This window comes from Suncus etruscus, chromosome 7, assembly GCF_024139225.1.
Source record: "Suncus etruscus isolate mSunEtr1 chromosome 7, mSunEtr1.pri.cur, whole genome shotgun sequence".
Classification (NCBI taxonomy): domain Eukaryota; kingdom Metazoa; phylum Chordata; class Mammalia; order Eulipotyphla; family Soricidae; genus Suncus; species Suncus etruscus.
The window spans coordinates 67,159,342-67,180,615 of record NC_064854.1 but is presented as its reverse complement, the minus strand read 5'-3'; the positions used below and the strand labels follow the sequence as shown (position 1 = coordinate 67,180,615).

The 21,274-nt window shown below is 40.1% G+C and overlaps 1 protein-coding gene across 1 annotated transcript in view; it reads left to right on the top strand.

Moving 5' to 3' along the window:
- KCNQ5 (potassium voltage-gated channel subfamily Q member 5) overlaps nucleotides 1-21,274 on the top strand; it is a 722,711-nt gene that overhangs the window by 664,983 nt on the left and 36,454 nt on the right.

The window sequence follows — 21,274 nt, the reverse complement described above, 5'->3', positions numbered from 1 at the left end:
TAAGATGGTTGCTTTATTCAGACTGAGTTACTGGGAAAGCAGAAATAAGTTACAGAAGTGCCTGGAGCAGTGGTGCAGCGGTAGGGCATTTGCCTTGCATGCTACTGACCTATAATGGACCATAGTTTGATCCCCCAGAATCTCATATGACCCCCTAAGCCAAGAGCAATTTCTGAGTGCAGAACCCCTGAGCATCATCGGGGTGTGGCCCCCACTCGAAAAAAAAGAAAAAAAAACAAACAAAAAACAAAAACAAAAAAAAAAAAAAAAAAAGAAATGTTACAGAAATTGAGATTTTGAAAAATTCTGTGGGGCCAGAGAAAATTTCTATAGTGATGAAAATGGATACCCCATAAGGTGCGTAAACCTTTATCATATAGGCAGATTAAAATGAAGTGAAGTAAAGCCCAGAAACTTCATTCCAATTAGAAAAATTGCCTTTCACCCAGGTGAAGCTACTCTCTTATCTAATTGTTATTAATACTCCTCTTTCTCAATGCATCTGTTTGATAAGTGTATGCACACCCTACCTTAGAAACTTAGACTCTTTGGAAACATTGAACACCAGAAGAACACCAAGGGTAATAACAATAAAAGTAGCTTGGAAGTCTTGAGTTAAACAGGGTAGAAAGAATCTAAACTGGTGCTATTTAATACAGTGTCCACAGATCACATGTAATTTTTAAGCTGATTAAATTTAAATTTGATTAAATTTAATATGCAATTCTTCAGTCACATGACCCACATTTCAAGTGCTCAGTTGGGGGTTGTGGGTGTGCATTTCAGTGATAAAGTACATGCCTGGCATGCAAGATACTTGAATTTGATTCCTGAAATTTAAAAAAAAAATAAGTGTATATCATAAATAAAGAGCTCAATTGAGGTCACAGATGTGAAGGACTAGAGAAATAGTACAGCAAGTAATGCAATTGTCATACCCAAGAATGATCCTAGAACTCACACCAGGAGTATAACAAATGGCACAGTAAGATATGACACCCCCTAAGGTGTTTGCCTTTCATGCAGAAGATCATTGGTTCGAATCCTGGCATCCCATATGGTCCTCCAAGCCTGCCAGGAGTGATTTCTGAGCATGGAGCCAGGAGTAACCCCTGAGCTCCTGGGTGTGACCCCAAAAAAAAGATATGACACCCCCAAAAATATATATGTATATATGGTGTTTAGAAGAGTAGAGTATATTTCTTGCACATACAAGACTTGAGATTTAATTGCTAGCAGCTCATGACCTCCTGAACACCATTGGGTATGACCCTGATGGACCCCAATGCCACCCATAGTGATTCACAGACCTCCACTAGGTGTGACCCTCATAACAACAACGAATCAATCGATGATCAGTAGCTATAGATGTCAGAAAGGATAAAGAACATTTCTATCATTGCAGAAAGTTCTATTGGACTTACATTGGAACACTTATTTTTTGTTGATTTAGTAACAAGCTTGAATTTCTTTAGATTTATCAAGACCCTTGGGCCAGAGACATAGCATGGAGGTAAAGCGTTTGCCTTGCATGCAGAAGGTCAGTGGTTCAAATCCCGGCATCCCATAGGTCCCCCGAGCCTGCCAGCGATTTCTGAGTGTAGAGCCAGGAGTAACCCCTGAGCACTGCAGGGTGTGACACACACACACAAAAAAAAAAAACCCTAATTATTAAGACCCTAAAAAGTAAGTATGGGGCAATTAATCTGTAGATTGATAAGCCTAAATTATCACAAGTACAACAATTATATCAAATAGGAACAAATTTTTTAGATTTTTAGCACATTTTTGGTTTCCTAACAGTTATAATTAACCCAAATACATGTAATTCCAGACTTTCTGGTGCTTTCTGCTTTTGCTTGAAAACCTATACAAAAAAAATTATGAGCAGCAAGAAAAAAAATCAAACAGGTTTATACTGCTAACTAAGCATTTTAGCAGCAGTTTAAGCTTTATTTTGTTATGTCTTCCTCTTGAAACTTAAATGAATTTTGTAAAATCCTTTGCAGAATTTCTTATTGGTCCTTATTTTTTATTTATTATTATTTAATATGTCTGCCCCTTTTTCCCATTGTGAAGTTCTCTGCTAGCTATTTTGAGATAACTGAAGTTGTGTTTTTCTCCAAGTATGCCAGTTCTGCTTAGTGGATTATTTTTATTTTTTAATTACTTTCAGTTCCATTTAAATCATTGAATCTCATGAAAACGTATATCTTCAATAGTTAATTACTTCAGAAATTTTTAAACTCATAAGGGTAATTAATTCTTAAAAATTACACGACTGGGGCCTTGGAGAAGATAGCACAGCTGCGTTTGCCTTGCAAGCAGCCGATACAGACCAAAGGTGGTTGGTGCGAATCCCGGTGTCCCATATGGTCCCCCGTGCCTGCCAGGAGCTATTTCTGAGCAGACAGCCAGGAATAACCCCTGAGCACTGCCGGGTGTGGCCCAAAAACCAAAAAAAAAAAAAAAAAAAAAATTCACGACTGGCCCTCCGTACCAACTCCTCCTAACATGGACTGTTATTTGAAACCGGACTTACTCTAAAAGTGTCCCCAATGCAAGAACTCTTCCAAGACCTCCCTGCCTCAAATCTTTTGCCAATCTCAAGAAGGTCAAGGTGTGTGATGAAAAGGTCCCTGGGAATCCACACACCACAAGAAAAATCCAAAAGACAATGGGGAAACCTATACTTCCATCATAAGTATAAGACGTGTATTACACTACCTCTATACCTGCTTTTCCCCAAATGTAAAGTTGTCTCTTTTTTTTTTTAATTTTGATACTCTTTATTTGAATATCTTAATTACATAAATGATTGTGATAAGGTTTCAGTCATATAAAGAACACCCCTCTTCACCAGTGCAACATTCCTGCCACCAAAGTGCCAAATCTCCCTCCATCCCACCCCACCCCCACCTGTACTCCAGACAGGCTTTCCAGTTCCCTCATTCATTCACTTGATTATGGTAGTTCTCAGTGTAGTTATTTCTATAACTGTGCTCACCACTCTTTGTGGTGAGCTTCATGGAGTGAGCTGGTGTTCCAGCTCTCCTCTAATTGTCTCTGAGGATTGTTACAAAAATCACTTTTATTTTTCTTAAAACCAATAGATGAGTGAGACTATTCTGCGTCTCTCTCTCCCTCTGACTTATTTCACTGAGCATGATAGATTCCATGTACATCCATGTATAGGAAAATTTCATGACTTCATCTCTCCTGATGGCTGCATAATATTCCATTGTGTATATGTACCACAATTTCTTTAGCCATTCGTCTGTTGAAGTCTGTCTTGGTTGTTTCCAGAGCCTGGCTATTGTGAATAGTGCTGCAATAAATATAGGTGTGAGGAAGGGGTTTTTGTATTGTATTCTTGTGTTCCTAGCGTATATCCCTAGGAGTGGAATAGCTGGGTCGAATGGGAGCTCAATTTCCAGATTTTGAAGGAACCTCCATATTGCTTTCCATAGAGGCTGTACTATACGGCATTCCCACCAGCAGTGGATAAGAGTTCCTCTCTCTCCACATCCCCGCCAGAACTGATTGTTCTCATTCTTTGTGATGTGCGCCAATCTCTGTAGTGTGAGGTGGTATCTCATCGTTGTTTTGATTTGCATCTCTCTGATGATTAGTGACGAGGAGCATTTTTTCATATGTCTTTTGGCCATTTGTATTTCTTTTTTATCAAAGTGTCTGTTCATTTCTTCTCCCCATTTTTTGATGGGATTAGATGTTTTGTTTTGTTTTGTTTTTTGTAAAGTTCTGTCAGTGCCCTGTATATTTTGGATATAAGCCCCATATCTGAAGGATGTTGGGTGAATAGTTTCTCCCACTCTGGGTGACTCTTGTATCCTGGGCACTATTTCTTTTGAGGTGCAGAAGCTTCTCAGTTTAATGTATTCCCATCTGTTAATCTCTGCTTCCACTTGTTTGGAAAGTGCAGTTTCCTCCTTGAAGATGCCTTTAGTCTCAATGTCATGGAGTGTTTTACCGACATGTTGTTCTATATACCTTATGGTATCTGGTCTGATATCAAGGTCTTTAATCCATTTGGATTTTACCTTCGTACATGATGTTAACTGGGGGTCTATGTTCGCTTTTTTGCAAGTCGCTAACCAGTTCTGCCAGCACCACTTGTTGAAGAGATTTTCCCTGCTCCACTTAGGATTTCTTGCTCCTTTGTCAAAACTTAGGTAATTGTATGCCTGGGGAATGTTCTCTGAGAACTCAAGCCTATTCCACTGATCTGAGGGTCTGTCTTTATTCCAATACCATGCTGTTTTGATAACTATTGCTTTGTAGTACAGTTTAAAGTTGGGGAGAGTAATGCCTCCCATTTTCCTTTTCCCTAGGAGTGCTTTAGCTATTCGAGGATGTTTATTGTTCCAGATGAACTTCCATAAGTGTTTGATTCCACTTCTTTGAAGAATGTCATGGGTATTTTTAAGGAATTCGCATTAAATCTTATATAATGCTTTGGGGGAGTATTGCCTTTTTATGATGTTAATCCTGCCAAGCCATGACAGGGTAATGTGTGTTTCCATTTTCTGTGTGTCCTCTCTTATTTCTTGGAGCAGGGCTTTATAGTTTTCTTGTATAGTCCTTCACGTCTTTGGTCAAGTTGACTCCAAGATATTTGAGTTTGTGTGGCACTATTGTGAATCAGGATTGCGTTCCTGACTTCCATCTCTTCCTTATTATTATTGGTGTATAAAAAGGCCATTGATTTCTGTAGGTTGATTTTGTAGCCTGCCACCTGCTATATAAATCTATTGTTTCTAGAAGCTTTTGGTAGAGTCTTTAGGTTTTCTAAGTAGAGTATCATGTCATCTGCAAACAATGAGAGCATGACTTCTTCCTTTCCTATCTGAATTCCCTTGATATCTTTTTCTTTCCTGATCGCTATAGCAAGAACTTCCATACAATTTGAAGAGGAGTGGTGAGAGCAGACAGCCTTGTCTTGTACCCGAATTTAGAGGAAAGCTTTTAGTTTTCTCCATTGAGGATAATATTTGCCATTGGCTTGTGGTAGATGGCATCAACTAGATTGAGAAAAGGTTCCTTCCATTCCCATCTTGCTGAGAGTTTTGATCAGAATGGGTGTTTGGACCTTATCAAATGCTTTCTCTGCATCTATTGATTGATCATGTGATTTTTATTTTTCTTGTTGTTTGATGTTGTGTATGATGTTAAATAGATTTTACGGATGTTAAACCAGTCCTTGCATTCTGGGATGAAGCCTACTTGGTCGTAGTGTATGATCTTCTTGATGATGCATTGGATCCTATTTGCCAGGATTTTTGTGAAGATCTTTGCATCAGCATTCATCAGGGATATTGGTCTGTAATTTTTATTTTTTGGCAGCGTCTCTGTCTGGTTTTGGTATCAAGGTAATGTTGGCTTCATAAAAGCTGTTTGGGAGAGTTCCCCTTTTTTCAATTTCATGGAAGAGTCTGGCTAGAAATGTAGTAGCTCCTCTTGAAAGATTTGAAAAAATTCATTAGGAAAACCATCTGGGCCTGGCTTTTCTTTTTTGGTAGATGTTTGATTACAGTTTCAATTTCCTCAGTAGTGATGGGGGGTGTTTAGATATGCGACATCCTCCTTACTTAAATGTGGAAGGTTATAAGTGTCCAAGAATTTTTCCATTTCTTCTAGGTTTCTCATGTTTTGTAGCATAAAGTTTCTCAAAGTAGCCTCTGATTATCCATTGGATCTCTGCAATTTCTGATGTGATCTCCCCCTTTTCATTTCTAATAGGGATTGATCAGATTTTCTCTCTCTCTCTTTCTTTGTGAGTTTTGCCAATGGTCTATCAATCTTGTTTTATTTTTCAAAGAACCAGCTTCTGCTTTCGTTGATCTTTCGAAATTCTTTTGGTTTTCCACTTCATTGAGTCCATTTTCAGCTTTATTATTTCCTTCTGTCTCCCTATTTTGGTTCCTTTTGTTGGTCATTTTCTAATTGTTTAAGCTGTGCCATTAAGTTATTCAGGTATGCTCCTTCTTCCTTCCTGATGTGTGCTTGTAGAGCTATAAATTTTCCTTCAGGACCGCTTTTGCTGTGTCCCATAGATTCTGGCAGTTTGTGTCTTCATTATCATTTGTTTCCAGGAAAGTTTTGATTTCCTTTTTGATTTCATCTCGGACCCACTGTTGTTCAGTAGCAGGGTGTTTAATTTCCTCTTGTTAAAATTTTTCTTCTGTGTGGCTTTGTAATTCACATCTAATTTCAGAGCATTGTGGTCAGCAAAGGTAGCCTGCAAGATTTCTATCGTCTTGATTTTATGGAGGTATATTTTATGTGTCAGCATGTAGTCTATTCTGGAGATTGACCCATGTACATTGGAAAAGAATGTATAACCAGGTTTTTTTGGGATGGAGTGTCCTGTATATATCTACTAGTCCTCTTTCTTCCATAACTCTTTCAGGGCTAGTATGTTTTTGTTGGGGTTTCAGTCTGGTTGACCTATCAAGTGTTGATAGGGCCTGTGTTGTAGTCTCCCACAATGATTGGTTATTATTGATTTCTTCTTTCAGATTTGTCAGTAATTGTACTAGATAATTTGCTGGTCTCTCATTGGGTGCATATATGTTTAATAGTCTGATTTCTTCCTGTTGCACATATCCCTTGATTAGAGTTTCTTGTGACATGTCTGCTGTAAGTCTTAGGGATGCTCCTTTGAATTTAATTTCCCTTTTTGATCTTGCTGCTTTCAGTATTCTATCCTATCTATGGGATTTGTCATGTAATGAGGATATGTCTTGGGGGTGTTTTTCTTTGGTCTCTTTTTAGCTGGTATTCTTCACGCATGCAGGATTTGATTGCATGTAGTCTTTAACTCTGGGAGTATCTCTTTGATGATGTCTTTGACAGTTGATTCTTCTTGGAGATCTCCTTCCTGGGTTTCTGGGACTCCAATGATTCTTATGTTGTTTCTGTTGAGTTTTATCAAAGACTTCTATTTTCATCTGTTCGCATGCCTTGAGTACATTTTCCATTGCCTGTTTGTTTGTCTTAAGGTTCTTTTCCATTTCTTCTGTTGTGTTGAGCTGTTCTGCATCTCATTTTCCAGTACTCCTATTCTCTCCTCAGCTGCTGATATCCTGTTGGCGAGGCTATCCATTGTGGTTTTCAGTTGAGCAACCGTATTTTTCAGATCTGTTATTTCAGTTTGGAGTTTTCTGAGTTCTGTTTTTGTTGTTCTCTTCAGATCGATCTATGCTCTTTTTGAGTTCTACAAACATATTCCATATTTTCTATTCTAAACTCCTTATCTGAAAGGTTAATCAGTGGTTGGAATTTATTAGATCAACCGAGCTTTCATCTTCATTCTCTTTGATGTGTTTGCCTGTGAGTTTTCCCCCATTGTCACCTTGTAGTGTGGTTTTCCTGCAGTGTTGTGTGGGGTTCATGTGTTAGGAAGAGTTCGTGGCTGCAAAGGGAAGCGAAGCGGCTGAGCTCTTCTGCTGCCCTCTAGTTGAAATCCTCAGAGTGAACAACGGCACAGCAGGTCAGAGTGATCCCGGAGCCCCAGAATATAGGCACTCACCGGCTTCAAAATGCAGTTTTTTGGGTGGCGCTCCTAGGCCCCTGAGTGAAACCTTCAAAATTCAGAAGCACAGTTTCAGGGCAGACAGAGATAGGAGTTTTCCTGAAGTCCTCAGAGTGAACAAAGGCAGGGCAGGGGCAGAGCAATCCCGCAGCCCCAGAATGTAGGCACTCACCAGCTTTCAAAAATGCAGTTTTTGGGGGTGGCGCTCCCTAGCCCCTGAGGAAACCTTCAGAAATGTCAGAAGCACAGTTTCAGGCAGACAGAGATAGGAGTTTCCTGAAGTCCTCAGAGTGAACAAAGCAGGGCAGGGCAGAGCAATCCCGCAGCCCCAGAATGCAGGAACTCACCAGCTTCAAAATGCAGTTTTTTGGGGGTGCGCTCCCTAGGAGCCCCTGAGGAAACCTTCAGAAATTCAGAAGCACAGTTTCAGCAGACAGAGATAGAGTTTCCTGAAGTCCTCAGAATTAACAAAGGCGGGCAGGGGCAGAGCGATCCCGCAGCCCCAGAATGCAGGAACTCACCAGCCTTCAAAATGCAGTTTTTTGGGGGTGCGCTCCCTAGGCCCCGAGGAAACCTTCAGAAAATTCAGAAGCACAGTTTTCAGGCAACAGAGATAGGAGTTTCCTGAGAGTCCTCAGAGTGAACAAAGCATGGCAGGGCAAGAGCGATCCTGCAGTAAAGTTGTCTCTTGCATCACTTTTTTCTTTAATTACTTTGTTATTTCATTTTTTAAATGTTTGTTCTTTATATATATTATGTGGTGGTGTGTTGTGTGTGTTGTGTGTGTTGTGTGTGTGTGTGTGTGAGCACATAATATTTTCTTTCTATTTTTATCTTTTTTGGGTGTGCGACCTGTTTTCTGTTTTCTTCTCTTTCCACCCCCAAATGCACCGGCAATATAATGTAGCACCATTTCTCCCTGCAAAGACACACTAAAAAAAAGGGGGGAAAATCTTACGTATAAAAACGAGCTCTTAATAAGAACTCATACTTGTTTACAATACAGGGATATCTCCCACCTTGAAAATATGTCACGTGGACCCAACTTAGACCCCAGGTGATTAGACACCATCTGTCCAGCCTTGAACCCTGGATCCCAGACATAGAAATGGCACAGTTCTTCAGAACAGTTACAGGAAACAAATCCCATCTGGGACATCCTTAATACTGCTGGGAAACCAACAAGTGCCAGCTCTAATATGATATCCTGACAACGAGGAAAATGGGAATAACTTGACCTAAGACCTACCTCACCAGCTAACGATAAGACAAAATCAGAAGACTTGCACCCGTTGGTCTGTTCAAAAGCCAAGATCATGATTACAGATGACTGGCTGAATAGAACCAGACCGGACTATATGTATCCTGGGACCAATAAAAAAGCCCTAGTCTGGGGCTGATGAGTAGCGCTAGAGTAAGGTGTCTTTCTTGCAAAGCGCTAGCCAAGGAAGGACCACGGTTAGATCCCCCGGGGTCCCATATGGTCCCCCCAAGCCAGGGACAAATTTCTGAGAACTTAGCCAGGAGTAACCCCTTAGCATCAATGGGGTGGCCATAACAAACAAACAAACAAACAAAAAATGCCCTAGTCTAGGGTTTGAGCTACGACCTGCACAACAACCATGATCTCCAATTCACAAAGGTCTGTCTGAGACAATTACAACGGAATGGGTCTTCTGGAAATGCAATGAAAGATGCTATCCTAGGCTCCATCCTAGGACCAGCGCAAAGACCAAGACCACCAACCACAGAAGAATGGATTAAAATGACACTGAGGGAACAAACTTCCAGAACCACTAAGAAAAGACTTCATCATAAGTTCCAATCCTGGACCTGTGCAGATACTGAGATCTCTAGATACAGAGGTCTGATTTTATCACCCAGGATGGAGCAAAAGTCTTCCAAACACCACGAAAGCACCTGAATGGAGTCTATAGCTAATCCCATGACAATATACTCCAAGGGTGGAGAAACCCTGTATCTCTTAGCCAAGGGAATTCCTTTTCGAATGACCCCAATATTACTGTGCCTGTGCAGAGGGGGAAAAAAAGGCAAAAAGCACAAAACATTTTTTATCTTTATTTTTTTTATTTACCTATCTAGTTTTTGTTGATTTCTTTGTTTTAGTGTGGTTATTGAAGTTATTGTCTCCATTTATATTTATTTTTCTTCTTTTCTTTTCTTTCTTATGTGCTCTGCCATGTTTTTTATCTCAAGGCCATGGGCTTTTTTTTGTGGTGCTTATCTTTATTGTTGGAGTGCTCACTGGATTATTTTATTTGACACTTCTTTTTGTACTGTTGGGGGTGTTTCACCTCCTTTTTCCCCTTCATCAATCAAACCGATGATGAGAGCCCTCTAGAAGGACTCCACCTATTTTCGCGTTTTTGATTTTTACCCCAGTTTATTACTTTTCTCTTCTTCAAAACAAAACCACATAACTTATCTAGTCCCACCTCCCAGTTAGAGGGGGAAATAAGGAAGGTACTAAGACCAAACAGGTTTAAGACTACTAAGTAGTAAGCTAGACACAGAGGGAACTACATATTCTAGCAGCCCTGGGGGTGAGGGAGGAGGATATGGGAGATAGGACAGGAACGAGGTGTAGGGAGGACAATTCGGTGACGGGCATCCCCCTGATTTTATGTAAATGTGTACCTAAAATATTATTGTCAACAATATGTAGAGCCACTATGATCAAAATAAAAATTATATTAAAAAATACGTGACTGAAGAAACAAACCAATACAGTGAGCAATTCATAAAGGGGGCATCAAGCTATAGACACACTAATATACTATGGTCCTCTCCTTGGGCATGATTCATAAAATAAGCTGGATATCAGGTGACTGCGAGATTCTTTTGCCAGAACCTGCTTCACCTCAGGTTATATGAAATAATAATCTGACATGCATATTGCTGATTTCTTGTGTCACCCAGACACTATTCATCTCTAAAATGGAATCTTTGTTTGGGTTGCTGGTCTTGTGCACTAATTATTTGATAATTTAGTCTGAATATTTATATATGTCATTTTGTCTTTCAGTAAATCTTATAAAGATAATAATTTTGCTTTAGAACAATTTAAATTTAAAGTGTAATAGAATATATTTGTTTCCTGTAAGATGACAACATGGAAAATAATATTTGCAAAACGTAAAGTATGTATTGTTATTTTAATTGCTTATTTACAAAATTGGTTACAAAATTGTTCTTCGTTAGAATTCAGTCATACAATGTACACCATCCTTCGCTTCAACAATGTCTTCGGTTTCCCTCCCACTCTAAATCCCTGACCACCCCTGCCTTTGTTCTAGGGCAGGCAGTTTGCCTCTCTCTCTCTCTCTCTCTCTCTCTCTCTCTCTCTCTCTCTCTCTCTCTCTCTCTCTCTCTTCTCTCTCTTCTCCTCTCTTCCCCTTCCCACCGCCCTTTTTTTTGGTTTTTGGGTCACTTCTGGCAGAGCTCAGGGATTACTCCTAGCTCTACACTCAGAAATCGCTCCTAGCAGACTCAGTGGAACCATATGGGATGACAGGATTTGAACACCATCCTTCTGCATGCAAGGCAAAACGCCCTACCCCCATGCTATCTCTCCACCCCATAGTCGACACTTTTTAAGGTTAGTCTTGAGTTTGCTAAGTTTCTAAGCTGTTGTTTATTCATGAAGCTGTGGATCTTTCTTTCAGACCTGAAAGTAAGTCTAATTGGTGAAGTATTCTTGCAAAGCATTTATTTTGTTGAGTTTTTGTTACTATATCCTACCACTGTCTTCAGACCTTTTGCTCTTTGTGATAAAGTCTGCTGTAAATCTTAATGATACTTCTTTGTATGGATTACTTTTTTGGGGTGGGGGTTTCTCTTTTAACTGATACTCTTTGCATCCAGAATGTGGTTGCATGCACTCTTTAGCTCTGAGAATCTCTCTGCAATGTTGTCCTTGACTACGATTTTTCATGCTGATTTTCTTCCTGGGCCTCTGGACTCCAATGATTCTTATGATTCTGTTGAATTTATCCCAGATTTCTATTTTCATCTGTTCACGTTCCTTGAGGATTTTTTTTCCTCAAATGTAAATGACTGGTCATTTATTTTTGGGCTCTTTTCCTCTTCTGTTGTGTAAGTTGTTAAGGAGCTCATCTTCCAGATCACTTATTTTTGTCCTCAGCAGCTGTTACTCATACTGGTAAGACTTCCAGTGAGTTTTTTATTTCATCTACTACCAAGTTTTTCAGTCCTATTTCCATTGAATTTTTCTTCATCTCTGCCTTTCATATTTTCTTGAGTCTTGTTGTGATTCTTCAGTCATTCCATGCTTTCTTTGAGTTCTTTGAACATCCTCCATTTTCTTCTCTAAAATTCTTATCTGAGACTAAATAGGTGGTTGGTACTTGTAGGGTCATCAGAGTTACCATCTTCATTCTATAAGCATAGTAGAGGGTCTATATTGTTTCAATATTGTCACAATTGTATTTGCGCTTTTTGCAGTGTTGTGTTTTCTACATGTTATGCTGGGGTTTATTAACTAAGAAGTGTGCAGTAATGGAGTGAAGTGGAACAGCCATGCTGCTCTGGGCTTTGTCCTTCTGGGTGAATTCAGCTCACCTGCTGGAGGTGAGGTCTCCAGTGCAGGTGGAGGTCGAGGCTTTCCACCAGATTTTTTTCTGACCAGTTGGCAGGGTCCCAGGCTCCAGAGGGTGGCCAATGGATTTTCCAGGAATTGTTATTAATATGGTTATTAATAACCTATCACTCTCTAGTCCTACAACTTCTCCACACAGCAGTGCTCAAGAGCTACTCCTGGATCTGTGATAAATTGCTCCTAGAAGTGATTGAAGGGCCATGGGGTGTCAGGTATCAAATCCAATTCACCATATACAAAGCAAATGCCTAACACCTATACTCTCTCTAAACACTTGCTTCTACTTAATTTTAAAAGTAAATGTTTTCAGGCAGTGAAGTGATGAAGGCCATTCTCTGACTTGTGCGATTATTCAATTGCACTTTGAAACTTTTTTTAAATGAGTAACATCATTTTAAAATTTTTCTTTATATTAGTTTTAGAGCAAAACCAGATGGTAATGGAGTTTTTGCTCCCAGTGATTCTCAAAGGACCATGCAGTAACAGGAATCTAGTCTAGTCCTCCACGTATAAAGCATAAGCTCAATTCAGAGCATTGAACTCGCTCTCCAGCCTATAACATCCCTATCTGTAGTAGTGCATAATGAATATTCTTAGACACTTCAAAATATGTCCTCCCCCCACATCTATTTTAAACACACACCATACAGTGTTAGACGCTACTCTGGACTCAGTGCTTTGTAATTACTACTGACAATACTCAGGTACCACTCAGTGACATGGGTCAAATCTACATGCACTCAGCCATTTGACCTATCTCTTCAGTTCCCTAAAATACATCTTAATGAACAAAAAAACCCCACTATTTTCTTTTCTTTTTTTTTTTTGGAGTAGGTTGAGTTGGGGGACAGTGTTTAGGGCTTTCTCCTGGCTCTATGCTCAAGGAACACTCATGGTGGTGCTGAGTTCTGTGATTGAACTGAAATCAGCTGCATACCTTAAAACAGGGGTCTTCAAACTTTTTAAAGTGGGGGCTGGATTATGGTCCCTTAGAGAGCTGGAGGGCTGGACTATATGAGCTACTAATTCCTACTCACACTGCACATATCTTATGTAAATAAAATGAAAACCATTTATAAATAAACAGATCACGCATCAGTATTTCAATGGGAACCGTGGGCCTGCTTTTGGCTAATGAGATGGTCAATGTCCGTTTCCATATTTGTCACTGCCAGCCGTAACAAGTGATGCAAGTGGGCATCAGTTAATCTTGATCTGGTTGGAGATTTCAGATGTTTCATTCTTGAAAAAAGTCAGGTTCACTAGGCTTAAGTGCTACCAAAGATGGTTACCATTTTGAGTTCATGGTTCCTGATATTTGGGATATGTTCTCAGAGGGGAGAGATGCATAGAAATTCAAAAGGTTACTTGACTATAATGCATCTTTCAGAGAGTCACAATTCTGCAGTTCAGCCAGTTCCATTTGGTAAATTGTAAGGACATTTTCAATCTCAACATAAAATGGGTTACAAAAAAGCTGTATGGTCCTGTTTCATGGAGATGAAGCTATTTGAGTCTAAATTGAAACTCCTTTTGCAACAATTCTAGTGAAGCCAGACATGTTTCCTTTGGGAATGCAACCAATGGTTTGTCCTCTGACTGTTTTGAATTGTTGGGAGATGACTGAAGTTTTTCCTCCTGTACTTGTTTGATGAGAAGGCCTAATTTTACTTCAAATGCTTTCACATGCGATGCTATATCACAGATGAGCTTCCCCCTTGCCATTGAAGTTGCAGATTGAAACTGTTGAGTAGCTCTGTTATATCTGTCAGAAAGGCAAGGTGCCATTTCCATTCTGCATCATTGAGCTCTGGTCACTTTTTTGGTTTTTGAAAGTAGAAAAGCTCTAATCTGCGGAAGTAAGTCATAGAAAACGTTTCAAAACTCTCCCTCTACTCAGCCAAGGGACTTTTGTGTGGGTACAGATCATCTTCATGGGCAACATTTACCGTCAGATAAAAAATCCTGAAATTGTCTGTGGTTTAGTGCATGAGTTCTAATATAATTAACACAAGAGACCACACTTTCATAACAGAGTTCCACTTAAGTGATTACAACACAGCGCTGTTGATGGATGAGGCAGTGTAAGGCAATTGGATGAGGATGGCTATGTTGTCCATCTCTTGTGTAATGTGAGCAATTACTCCTCTCTTAGACCCCACCATGCTAGAGCACCATCAAGTTGTTACACTGACTAGTTTAACCCAGTTCAGCTCCAAACCATTCACAGTTTGGGCAAACCTTTTCAAATATATCCACTCCTGTGGTTGTACCTTTGATACTTTGCAGTGCAGCAAGCTCTTCTGTGACTTCAAAATACTCATTTGTCCCACGCATATAAATGAGAAGTTGGGCAGAATCATGAACAACATTGCTTTCGTCGAGTAGCCAAGGAAAAATAGCAAAGTTTCTTTGCAGAGTTTAGCAAATGGTGCAGCAAATTTTCTCCCATTTCTTCAATCCTTCATGTCATTGAAACTCCTGAAAGGCTCACTTTACTAAATAAATCAGCCTTCTCTGGACACATCTCTTTGGCAACAGAAATAAGGCATTCTTTAATAAATTCTCTCCTCCACAAATGGTTTGCCATTGCGCGCTATTTAGCTTGACAACTTGAAAACTTGCCCGCAGTGGAGAAGTATTTTAACTGCTTCTGATGTCACAAAAGTATTTTGCTGAGTCATCAGTGTATGTTTTTAGTTGTAATATTTTAATCTTTTCTCACTTCTCCAACCAAACAATCATATTTATCTTTATGTTGAGTTTGATAGTGGCATCGCAAATTGTATTTTTTGAACACAGCAACTATATTCTGGGCATATCAGACACACAGCTTTTCCTTTGTACCACATAAAATAGTAATCGTAAGTCCACTGTTCTTTGAATATCCTAACATCGCGCCGTCAATTTTTTTCTTGACATCATTGTTTCCTAGGGGATTCCAATCTGATATTAGTGAAATACAAATTTGTGTGTATATATACACACAGTGTATAAACCCCATTAGTCCCTGATGTGAACACTTTACCCCTTGCACGCTTTTCTAAGCAGAACCACCTCAGTCCCTGATAGTTCAATTATATCTCCCTATATAATGCCCAAAGTTGTAGTATTAAATAATTAAGGATGGTGGTGGATGGAAGTGGATGGTGAAGGGATGGAGGCCTTTGTCCTTAGGCCCCGGCCACGTGGCTTTATCCCCATGAACTGGCGGGTCTGGGTCCAGGAAAGCGACGGGTATTGAACTCACTCACAGGCAGCATCAGGAAGCATCAACTTATTCATGCCCTATTCACCACAATGTGTTGGCCTATCTCATAACCTTTCAAGCATTCAGCCATTCTTAGCTAGCCCTGCGTCTTAAAACTCCTTTCAGCCATCTCCCTATGACCTCCATGCTGGTCAAAGGACCAAAAGAGGCAAAGCGCCAGCCTAAAGTCAAAAGGGCAAAGACCCTAGTCCCCTGGGTCAAAGGCCTTATATAACCTTCCAAGACCACTCCCCGAATGGGAGGGGTCTTGCAGGTAAGGTTACATGTAATATCCGTTTCCCAAGACCCCTCCCAGAAATGTATCAGGTAGATACACCTAAATCCTGGGTGGAGTTACACAAAGTGATATGTCCCAAAAATGCATAAGAACACTGAAAAGCAATTGCAAAATGCATATAAAATTTTCAATGTAACCCCTTTAAAATGCTTCACATCGAACCCCTAAATTTTCCACATGGGCAATTCAGCACCAAACCCCTAACCTCTCCAAACACCGCCCCACCCCCTGACTTTGATTTCAGCACTGAACGCCTCACCCACCCCCAAAGGGGAATTTTCATATGAGTCACCCACAGCCCAATTGGCAGAACCCCTCCCCCCCATCTGGCAAAAATTTATTTCTATGGGCACTTTTTGACTGACCTTTGGCAGTGGACGGAGTGGAGGGAAAACCTCACTGACAGGCAGCCACAGCACACAGACATCACATTGCCTGGGGGTGGAGCAGGCGCCTTTTCACATCATATAGAAACCCACATGTGGTACTCCTCCCCACGTGGCGTTTGGCACCCTCCAGTGACATCATCAGCAATGCACCCGCCAGCGCCAGGGGCACAAAGGGCCGCATCAGTGGTCCCTCTCAACACCGCCTCACGCCCACCTCTCAACACACACCATGCCGTGGGGCGGAGGCGTTTGACGTCAATCCCTGAGAAACGGACACTGAGTGTATATGCGTGGGTAGTATCTTGGCAACCAAACAGCGCTCACTGCTGGCTGGCCGGATCATACTCCTCTGTGGGCCGCATGTGGCCTGCGGGCTGTAGCTTGAAGACCCCTGCCTTAAAACCTAAATAGCTCTCTACTCAATAAAACTTACTTTTGTCTAGTTCTTCTGAAATTATCACAGGTTAATTTTAAACAATTAATTTAATGAGCACATTGAATTTTGAAAACTGTGCTTTCAAACTCATGAGAGAATATATACTGCATTTTAATAAAAATTTAATCTTACTAATGATGTAATGCAGACCATGTGAAGTGTTATTTCATTCACATTTAGAAATTAATTTCTATGGATTCAGAGAGACAATTTAGAAAGACTGCACAATAAATTTTGTTGTTTGTTTTATTTCTTAATTTTTTGTTTCTTTTTCCTTTATTTAAACATCTTGATTACATATATAATTGTGATTAGGTTTCAGTCATGTGAAGAACACCCCCTTCACCATTGCAACATTCCCATCACCAATGTCCCAAATCTCCCTCCATCCCACCCCACCCCCACCTGTACTCGAGACAGGCTTTCCAGATCCCTCATTCATTCACATGATTATGGTAGTTCTCTGTGTAGTTATTTCTTTTTTATATATATTTTTTATTTAAACACTTTGATTACAAACATGATTGTGTTTGGGTTTCAGTCATGTAAAGAACACCACCCATTACCAGTGCAACGTTCACATCACCAATGTCCCAAATCTCCCACCTCCCCACCTGATCCCCACCTGTACTCTAAACAGGCTTTCCATTTCCCTCATACATTCTCATTATTAGGACAGTTCAAAATGTAGTTATTTCTTTAACTAAACTCATCACTCTTTGTGGTGAGGTTCATGAGGTAAGCTGTAACTTCCAGCTCTTTTCTCTTTTGTGTCTGAAAATTATTATTGCAAGATTGTCTTTCATTTTTCTTAAAACACATAGATGAGTGAGACCATTCTGCATTTTCTCTCTCTCTGACTTATTTCACCCAATATAATAAATTCTGTGTACATCCACGTATAGGAAAATTTCATGACTTCATCTCTCCTGACAGCTGCAAAATATTCCATTGTGTATACGTACCACAGTTTCTTTAGCCATTTGTCTGTTGAAGGGCATCTTGGTTGTTTCCAGAGTCTTGCTATGGTAAATAGTGCTGCAATGAATATAGGTGTAAAGAGGGGCCGGGCGGTGGCGCTAGAGGTAAGGTGCCTGCCTTGCCTGCGCTAGCCTTGGACGGACACATATGGTTCCCCTAAGCTCAGCAACTTCTGAGCACTTAGCAGGAGTAACCCCTGAGCGTTACCGGGTGTGGCCCAAAAACCAAAAACTATATATATATATATGTGTGTGTGTGTGTGTGTGTGTCTGTGTGTGTGTGTGTGTGTAAAGAAGGAGTTTTTTGTATTGTATTTTTGTGTTCCTAGGGTATATTCCTAGGAGTGGTATAGCTGGATCGTATGGGAGCTTGATTTCCAGTTTTTGGAGGAATCTCCATATCGCCTTTCATAAGGGTTGAACTAAACGGCATTCCCACCAGCAGTGGATAAGAGTTCCTTTCTCTCACATCCCGCCAACACTATTTAATCTCAGTCTTTGTGATGTGTGCCATTCTCTGCGGTGTGAGGTGGTACCTCATAGTTGTTTTGATTTGCATCTCCCTGATGATTAGTGACGAGGAGCATTTTTTCATGTGTCTTTTGGCCATTTCTATTTTTCTTTGTCAAAATATCTGTCCATTTCTTCTCCCAATTTTTGATGGGATTAGATGTTTTTTTCTTGTAAATTTCTGTCAGTGCCTTGTATATTTTGGAGATTAGCCCCTTATCTGATGGGTATTGGGTGAATAGTTTCCCACTCAGTGGGTGGCTCTTGTATCCTGGGCACTATTTCCTTTGAGGTGCAGAAGCTTCTCAGCTTAATATATTCCCATCTGTTAATCTCTGCTTTCACTTGCTTGGAGAGTGCAGTTTCCTCCTTGAATATGCCTGTAGTCTCAATGTCCTGGAGTGTTTTGCCTATGTGTTGTTCTATATATCTTATGTTTTGGGATCTGATATCGAGGTCTTTAATCTATTTGGATTTTACCTTCGTACATGATGTTAGCTGGGGGTCTAAGTTCAATTTTTTGCAGGTGACTAGCCAGTTGTCCCAACACCACTTGTTGAAGAGGTTTTCTTTGCTCCATTTAGAATTTCCTGCTCTTTTATCAAACATAGGTGATTTATGTCTGGGGAACATTTTCTGAGTATTCAAGCCTATTCCACTGATCTGAGGGCCTGTCCTTATTCCAATACCATGCTGTTTTGATAACTATTGCTTTGTAGTAAAGTTTAAAGTTGGGGAAAGTAATTCCTCCCATATTCTTTTTCCCAATGATTGCTTTAGCTATTCGAGGGTGTTTATTGTTCCAAACGAATTTCAAAAGTGCCTGATCCACTTCTTTGAAGAATGTCATGGGTATCTTTAGAGGGATCGCATTGAATCTGTATAATGCCTTGGGGAGTATTGCCACTTTGATTATGTTAATCCTGCCAATCCATGAGCAGGGTATGTGTTTCCATTTCCGCGTTTCACTCTTATTTCTTGGAGCAGAATTTTATAGTTTTCTTTGTACAGGTTCTTCACATTTTTAGTTAAGTTGATTCCAAGATATTTGAGTTTGTGTGGCATTATTGTGAATGGGGTTGTTTCCTTAATGTCCATTTCTTCCTTATTACTATTGATGTATAGAAAGGCCATAGATTTTTCTGTGTTATTTTTGTAGCCTGCCACCTTGCTCTATGAATCTATTGTTTCTAGAAGCTTTTTGGTAGAGTCTTTAGGGTTTTATAAGTAGGGTATCATGTCATCTGCAAACAGTGAGAGCTTGACTTCTTCCTTTCCTATCTGGATTCCCTTGATATCTTTTTCTTGCCTAATCGCTATAGCAAGTACTTCCAGTGCCATGTTGAATAGGAGTGGTGAGAGAGGAGAGCCTTGTCTTGTGCCAGAATTTAGAGGGAAGGCTTTCAGTTTTTCTCCATTGAGGATAATATTTGCCACTGGCTTGTGGTAGATGGCCTTCACTATATTGAGAAAGGTTCCTTCCATTCCCATCTTGCTGAGAGTTTTGATCAAGAATGGGTGTTGGACCTTATCAAATGCTTTCTCTGCATCTGTTGATATGATCATGTGGTTTTTATTCTTCTTATTGTTGATGTTGTGTATTATGTTGATTTATTTATGGATGTTAAACTATCCTTGCATTCCTGGGATGAAACCTACTTGATCATAGTGGAAGATTTCTTTTTTTTTTTTTTTGGGGGGGGTCACACCCGACAGTGCTCAGGGGTTACTCCTGGCTGTCTGCTCAGAAATAGCTCCTGGCAGGCACGGGGGACCATATGGGACACCGGGATTCGAACCAACCACCTTTGGTCCTGGATCGGCTGCTTGCAAGGCAAACGCCGCTGTGCTATCTCTCCGGGCCCAGTGGATGATCTTCTTTATGAGGCATTGAATCCTATTTGCCAGGATTTTGTTGAGGATCTTTGCATCTGTATTCATTAGCGATATTGGTCTATAATTTTCTTTTTTCATAACATCTCTGTCTGGTTTAGGTATCAAGGTGATGTTGGCTTCATAAAGCTATTTGAAAGTGTTTCTGTTCGTTCAATTTCATGAAAGAGTCTTGCCAGGATTGGTAGTAGTTCCTCTTGGAAAGTTTGAAAGAATTCATTAGTGAGTCCATCTGGGCCTGGGCTTTTGTTTTTAGGCAAACATTTGATTACCGTTTTTAATTTCATCAATAGTGATGGGGGTGTTTAGATATGCTACATCCTTTCTTCAACCGTGGAAGATGATAAGAGTCCAAGAATTTATCCATTTCTTCCAGGTTCTCATTTTTAGTGGTGTAGAGTTTCTCAAAGTAGTTTCTGATTACCCTTTGAATCTCTGTCATATCAGTAGTGATCTCTCCTTTTTCATTACTAATACGAGTTATCAAGTTTCTCTCTCTCTCTCTTTCTTTGTTAGTTTTGCCAGTGGTCTATCAATCTTGTTTATTTTTTCAAAGAACCAACTTCTGCTTTCATTGATCTTTCAGATTGTTTTTTGGGTTTCCACTTCGTTAATTTCTGCTTTCAGCTTTATTTCCTTCTGTCTCCCTGTTTTTGCATCCTTTTGTTGAGCACTTTCTAGTTCTTTTTTTTTTTTTTTTTTTTTTTGTGTGTGGTTTTTGGGTCACACCCGGCAGCGCTCAGGGGTTACTCCTGGCTCCACGCTCAGAAATTGCTCCTGGCAGGCACGGGGGACCATATGGGACGCCGGGATTCGAACCGATGACCTTCTGCATGAAAGGCAAACGCCTTAACTCCATGCTATCTCTCCAGCCCCAACTTTCTAGTTCTATTAGCTGTGTCATTAAGCTACTCAGGTAAGCTCCTTCTTCCTTCCAGATGTGTGCTTCAAAGCTATAAATTTTCCTCTCAGTACTGCTTTTTCTGTGTCCTATAAGTTCTGATAGTTTGTGTCTTTATTATCGTTTGTTTCCAGGAACCTTTTGATTTCCTCCTTGATTTTATCTTGGACCACTAGTTATTGAGTATGAGGCTGTTTAACTTCCAGGTATTAAAGTTTTTCTTCTGTGTCCCTTTGGAATTCACAAATAATTTCAGAGCCTTGTGGTCAGCGAAGGTAGTCTGCAAAATTTCTATCCTCTTGATATTATGGAGGTATGTTTTATGTGCCAGCATGTAGTCTATCCTGGAGAATGTCCCATGTACATTGGAGAAGAATGTGTATCCAGGTTTCTGGGGATGGAGTGTCCTATATATATCCACTA